This window comes from Setaria italica, chromosome VIII (genome assembly GCF_000263155.2).
Source record: "Setaria italica strain Yugu1 chromosome VIII, Setaria_italica_v2.0, whole genome shotgun sequence".
Taxonomy (NCBI): Eukaryota; Viridiplantae; Streptophyta; class Magnoliopsida; order Poales; family Poaceae; genus Setaria; species Setaria italica.
The window spans coordinates 12,415,139-12,422,126 of record NC_028457.1 but is presented as its reverse complement, the minus strand read 5'-3'; the positions used below and the strand labels follow the sequence as shown (position 1 = coordinate 12,422,126).

General features: G+C 44.1%; 1 pseudogene; it reads left to right on the top strand.

The window, feature by feature from the left end:
• Positions 1–6,988, top strand: part of LOC105914927 — a 32,515-nt pseudogene that overhangs the window by 1,095 nt on the left and 24,432 nt on the right.

Below are 6,988 nucleotides of genomic sequence, written 5' to 3'. Positions count from 1 at the left end.
GCGCCGCCGGAGGGGCCTGCTGGCCGTGGGCACCGGCCGCGGCGCCGGGGGCGCTCGCCCCGCCGGCTGGACCCGCTTGCTCCGGCGGCCGCTCGTCCCAGGCCACGCCGTCGGAGGTCCCTGCCGGCCGCCGACCCTGGGCACCGGCCGCGCCGCTGGAGGACCCCGTCCTGCCGGAGACGAAGCAGCCCCGCGCCAGTCTTGCGAACGGAGAAGGACGGAGCAGACGGCGCCCGAAGTGGGATGACTCTGTCCGCTCGTTTTGGCCGGACGGGGTCATCCCGCATCTTGGGAGCATATTCCCATTTGTGGACCGTCCCGTCCCTCGTGACTCCGAACCAAACACTATCAAATTTGGGACCGTCCCGTCCCGTCCCGTCCCGTCCCCGGTACCAAACACACCCTAAGTAGTTGCCAAACAGATAACTTCTACAATGGCTTGTTAGTTGCCAAACAGATAACTTCTACAATCTATTTAAGTCATGCATAGATCCATCAATTATGGGAGATCAAATATGAATGTTATCGTTGTATGTTGCTATGTGGCTTATTGGACATAATATACAGTGTGATCAAATAGGTCCAAATGAAAAATTTAAGGTCGTACTTGAATTAACTAATTGGTACATGTATTTTTAACATGTAAAACGTCAAGTATATTCCAATAATATATAGTTTACCATGTTAAAAAGATAGGTACAGGTGTCATGTGCAAGACACCAGGCAACAATGCAAAACTTGTCCACAAGAATATAATAAGGAATTGTTGGTCTGAAGGTAGATCGAAGAAAAAAGATGCAGTGGAGCTGCTGATGAACATTATATTTGCAAAGCATTGAAATACCAAATGCACTTATTACTAGAACCAAAGCAACTAGTAGTCCAGCTTCAGTGGAGAAAGAAAATGGACTTAACCTATAAATTCGGTCTTGGAAGTGTAGCCTACTTTACTGTCATCTATATTCATCCCGTGTTATAGTTTTTCTTGTATTTTACTTTTGCTGCTTACAAATGCAGTTACATATTTCACTGCACAAACTACATTTTGCTCACTATACGGTTGGAATGTTCAATTTGTTAAATATTGTTTTTCATGTTTTATTTATATTAGGTAAACAATGCAGGGATAGCCATAAGAAAACCAGCTATGGAGCATACTACAAGGAATACTCACTTTTGATGGCTACTAATCTTGAATCGGCATATCATTTGTGCCTACTTGTTCATCCTCTTCTAAAAGCATCTGGGTCAGGAAGCATTGTTTTTATATCTTCAATTGCTGGAGTGGTAGCCTTATTTAGTGGACCTATTTATGGTATGACTAAAGGTAGATACCTCTATATTTGTTATTATTTCTTTTAATTGAGCATGAATTGAAGATAAGAATGTTCAATATATCTTTCATGATAACCGGTTCTGGATATTTTATTAGCTTCACTGAACCAATTAGTGAAGAACTTGGCATGCGAATGGGCGAAGGACAACATAAGAATTAATGCTGACGCACCAGGCTACATCTCGACTTACAGCACAAGCTATTTTTTCTCTAATCATCTTACCTATTTTTTTAAGGATTTTCTTATTTTTTAGTAATGTTGACTAGTTCGTTGTAGTCCATTGCAACACTTTCATTTTGAATCAATAACGCATGCCCCCTCCCCCACCCCTGCGAATGCGCAGAACATTGCACCATATGTTTGAATATATTAGAATGGCGATTTGCATTGCAAATAAGTACTATGCGATGGTATTACTGTATAAAATGAGTATCTCTACATATATATATGAGTTGGCTGCAATACTTAAACGATATTTTAGTATGGGGAGTTGTTTTTTTTTTACTTCATTTGATGCTTAATTTTTGGTTACATGTGATTTTTTTATCAATGTTATGGATCCACTTAGAGCTTTCTTTTATAGTAGTTCAACGTATCCCAGTGTAACACAACCCCAGAATAGTAGCAACATTCTACAACTATTACAGGCACGAACAAAAACAAAACAGCAACAAAGACATAAGAACAGAGCATGCAAAAGCAACTTAAATCATCTTGATAGAACATCTTACAAACTGGGTCCAAAAGAGATTATAAGCTAGGCAAAGACTTCACAACCAAATATTTTTTTACTACAACATATGTCTCCAAAATATATATACGAAGAAGTGTGTGCACATATCGTGCTGCTACTCCCATCCAACCAAGCACCCTCCAAACTTAAGAACCTGCGGAAGGGGTGTCGGGCCTGCACCCCAAGCTCACGAGTAGACCTTGAACGGCCCACTAAGGGACGTACTCAGATATGATCAAGACAAGGGGATAGGCATATCCCACTCGGACTAGTCAAGTATGCACATGGAAAACTACTCGGGCCATACCGAGTAGAACTCTGTAATTGTACTCAACTAGGACTCGAACTTGTAACCCTGCCCTCCCGTGTATATAAGGGCGGGCAGGGACCCTCCTCAAACAAGAACAACTCCAAGATCAATACAAACAAACACACAGGACGTAGGGTATTACGCGATCTAGCAGTCTGAACCTGTCTAAATCGTGTTCCCCGCGTCACCATTGATTCCTTGATTCTCGACGGCCCTTACCGCACAAAAGGCCACCAAGGGTACTGTTGGAGGTATGCCCTAGAGGAAATCATAGAGATGATGATATTCCATTTGTATCCATGATTTGTATGTTGTGTTCATTGAATATCCATTGAAGGCTACTTGAATTGATTTGCAATTATGTGAATTGTATGTGAAACTCTTTACTTGTATGGTTATTCTAAAGTTGTCCCTAGTCGGAATTCATGTGAGGACACACATGAATATTAGACTAGCACATGTATTAGTTGATGACTATGTTTCACAAGTCATGGACATGGAGATGTTGAACTAATAATGTGGACACATGTGGAGACATGTGCTAGGACTGACCCAACATGAGAAGTAGTTCTCTCTTTAAACAACATATACGCTTTGTCCTTAGACCTGAGATTGTCGCATGTATTCTAGATGTGGATCGACCTACTTAGGGGCTATCAAACGCTACGCCGTAACAGGGTAGTTATAAAGGTAGTTTTCGGGTTTGTCAAGAAGCATGCTATGAGACATGGTCAATCAAGATGGGATTTGCCCCTCTCTGATTGAGAGTGATATCTCTGGGCCCCTCGAGTGATCGGATTCGAAAATGCATGGCCATGCTACGTACGGTTAAGAGTTAACCTACAAAGGGATTCCGAATCACAGGATCGAGAAAGAGCGGTCGGCTTGAAGCTAGACCAAATATCATGAGGCAAAGGGAATAGCATGTATATTATGTTGTGATGGTTCGTCTGATATGATCTTCGTGTGCGTATAGGAGTTGGCACGTCTTGCTAGAGGCCGCTACCGACTATTGGGCCGAGTAGGAGTACTCAGGCCATGTCTATACGTATCCGAACCCATAGGGTCACACACTTAAGGGGCTGGAAGCCCAATTCGGATCTAATCCGAGTTGGATTAGGTTTAGAAGTACTAATGGGCCTCGGATCCGGAGGCCCGTTAGGAACCTCTATAAATAGAGGGGTGGGGGCGCCCTAGGGTTCACACCTTTTGGCGAAACACACCTGCCGCGCCTCCCACGCCCTCGCCTGTTGCAACTCGCGGATCTAGCAGTCCGGCTTGTGACGCTTCCTCCCTCCACGTGTGGATACCTTGGAGGTGTTGCGCCTGCAGCACTTGGACGAGCTGCCGCCGAGCCGCCGACGAGCCACGACGAGCCGATGACGAGCCGCGGTACCGGAGGCGATCTTGCTGGACGTGGACGAACTGCTGAGAAGCTGCTAGACGTGATCGACTACGTACGACTACGTTGATCGACTACGTACGTCTACGTGATCGTCTTCGCTACATCGACGCATATCTACATCTTCCGCACCAGTAGTGCGTCGAGTGGTAATCCCGTGATCCTTATACGGCAGTTCTTCCTGGTTATACGCGGTAGAAATTTTGATTTGCGCTAGTGTAGCCTACCTCGTATCCCAACAGTGGTATCAGAGCCGTAGCTGCTTAGTTTTGGATTCAGGATGTGTGCATATGGAGATATGCGAGTTTTCCGTTTGATCTATGTCCTGTTTTCGTGCCCTTGCTGCAATGGTAGTGTAACGATATACTCCCACCGGTCGGTTTCCGCCATCGGAGTTAAGTGATACACGTAAATCCAGTTGCAGTGAGGGAAGATCAATATGATTGGTCAAATCGAAATCCAGGGTCATACGCCAGGCGCATTAGATGTGCAATAGTAGATGGGACCTACTGCCGGGGTCGGGATTTTTGCCGTATGCGTATGCTTCGGTAAATCAGCCGTAACTTTTCGGTACGATCTCGGAATGGGGCGAATTTTATATGAAAATTGATCTACAGAAAAAGTTACACATGAAATTCAACCGCTTTGCCGTTTTCGGCAAAATTAGATTTCCCAAATTCGGCTTGGAAGATGGAGTTTCGGGCCTCCGAAGTTTGGAACGTTAGGACGCCTAACTCTGTTTTGCAGGATGTATGGATGTATCTTGTGATCAGTATGGCCCCCTTGTGTATGTGATGCATGTGTGTAACTCATTTCTGATCTGCGTGTCGCGCGTACGGCAACACGGCAGGAGCCATATGTGTTGTCACTTTATTGTATTTAATGGTCTGCGTACCAATCTGTGATGATCCAAGCAACTATGTAATCTTTATTACTAGATTCTTTACTAGCTATTAGGTGTAATAGCATGCTCAAGTTCTTGGAGGACTCATCACCAGGAGGGTGGCGCACATGGAACATGGAGATGGAGATCACCATGGTGAACAGGTTCTATGGAGATGGAGATCACCATATGAAAACGGGCCATACTGTGTCACAAGCTGTGTGAATGCTATTCTGTTTATGTTTTACTTTCTGCATGCTGTGATGTTAGAAGTAGAACGATCCCTCACAAAGTTTAAGTTAGTATGCCCTCCCAACTAAAACTTGCACCGTCCCATGTCTTGTACAATTAGTGGTGGGTCTATGAAATTAGGGTGCCACTAGTTTTCCTTGACTAGACGGGTTTGTGTCGGACACTTACACGCATAAGAGTTGGTTTGCTTAACAAGGTTATCTTAACGGTTAAGGACCTTGGGGCATAAAGGTTGGGCGCCGAGATATTGAGATGTCACCCAACAACAGGAGTCATATGTGATATGATTAGCAAAAGTTGCTTACCGATCTACCTCGTTTGCTAGCGGTGATCATTTCGGATTGCATGGCACTCTGCCATTTTTCGGAGTCTGGGTCCATCATTGCTTCTGCATATGTCGCAGGCTCATCATTGTCCAACAATAATATTTCTCGCATTTCGCGGAGCCTTGCCGACCTTCGTGGTTGTGGCGGTGCTTCTCTTGCCATGGGTATCTCAACTTGTTCTGCTACGTTAGCATCACTCATTGATTCTTGCCCGATCGGCTCATCTTGAACTTCTTCAAGATGCACTGTCTTTCCACTCTTTTCTCCTTTGAGAAACTCTTTCTCTAGGAAAAACCCCGTTCCGAACGACAAACACTTTGCCTTCTGATCGGTTGTAGAATAATATCCCAAAGTTTCCTTTGGATATCCCACGAAAATGCACTTATCCGACTTGGGTGTGATCTTGTCCGACTGAAGTCGCTTGACAAACACTTCACATCCCCAAATCTTTAGAAAAGACAAACTAGGAACCTTTTCAGTCCATATCTCATATGGTGTCTTAACTACGGATTTAGATGGTACCCTATTTAGTGTGAAAGCTGCTGTTTCTAGAGCGTATCCCCAAAATGACAACGGTAGGTCCGACTGGCTCATCTTTGATCGAACCATGTCTAACAAAGTTCGATTACGTCGCTCGGACACACCGTTTCTCTGAGGTGTTCCAGGCGGCGTAAGTTGTGGAACAATTCCGCAACTCTTTAGATGATTGCTAAACTCGTGGCTCAAATACTCGCCTCCACGATCAGATCGCAAGGCCTTAATTTTCTTGCCACGCTGATTTTCAACTTCATTCTGAAATTCCTTGAACTTTTCAAAGGTTTCAGACTTGTGCCTCATTAAGTAGACATAGCCATATCTACTAAAATCATCAGTGAAAGTTATGAAGTATTGGAATCCTCCTCTAGCCGTCGTGCTCATTGGTCCGCATACATCACTATGTACGAGTTCCAACAAGTCTACTGCTCTCAGGAAATCCTGTGAAAGGCGTCTTGGTCATCTTGCCTAGCAAGCAAGCCTCACATGTCTCGTATGATTCAAAATCAAACGAAGTTAGAAGTCCATCAGAATGGAGCTTCTTCATGCGCTTATCACTTATATGACCCAAACGACAATGCCACAAGTAGGTAGGACTCAAATCATTAGGCCGAGGCCTTTTAGCACTTACATTACAGACAGGTGAACCATCAAGATTTAAAACAAACAATCCATTCACAATGGGTGCAAAAGCCATAAACATATTATTCTTAGAGATCACACAACCATTGTTTTCACTCGCAAATGAATAACCATCCTTCATCAAACATGAAGGAGATAAAATGTTTCGACTTAAACTAGGAACAAAATAACAATTATTCAACTCCATAATAAATCCTGACGGGAGGTGGAGTTGCATCGTCCCGACGGTCAAAGCAGCAACTCTTGCATTATTGCCCACGCGGAAATCAACTTCTCCTCTTTCCACGCTTCTACTTCTTATCATTCCCTGCATCGAATTGCAAATATGAGCAACCGATCCGGTATCAAATACCCAAGAATTAATAACTGTATCAGCGAGAAATATGTTGTCTATAACATAAACAACAAGCGTACCTGAGGTAGAAGTACTCTTACTTCCGCCGTTCTTCAACGAAGCTAGGTACTGCTTGCAGTTTCTTTTCCAGTGACCAAGTTCATGACAGTAAAAGCACTCTTTATCTGGAGCAGGTCCAGGTCCAGCTTTAACCTTGGGCGGTGGGTTTGGCTTG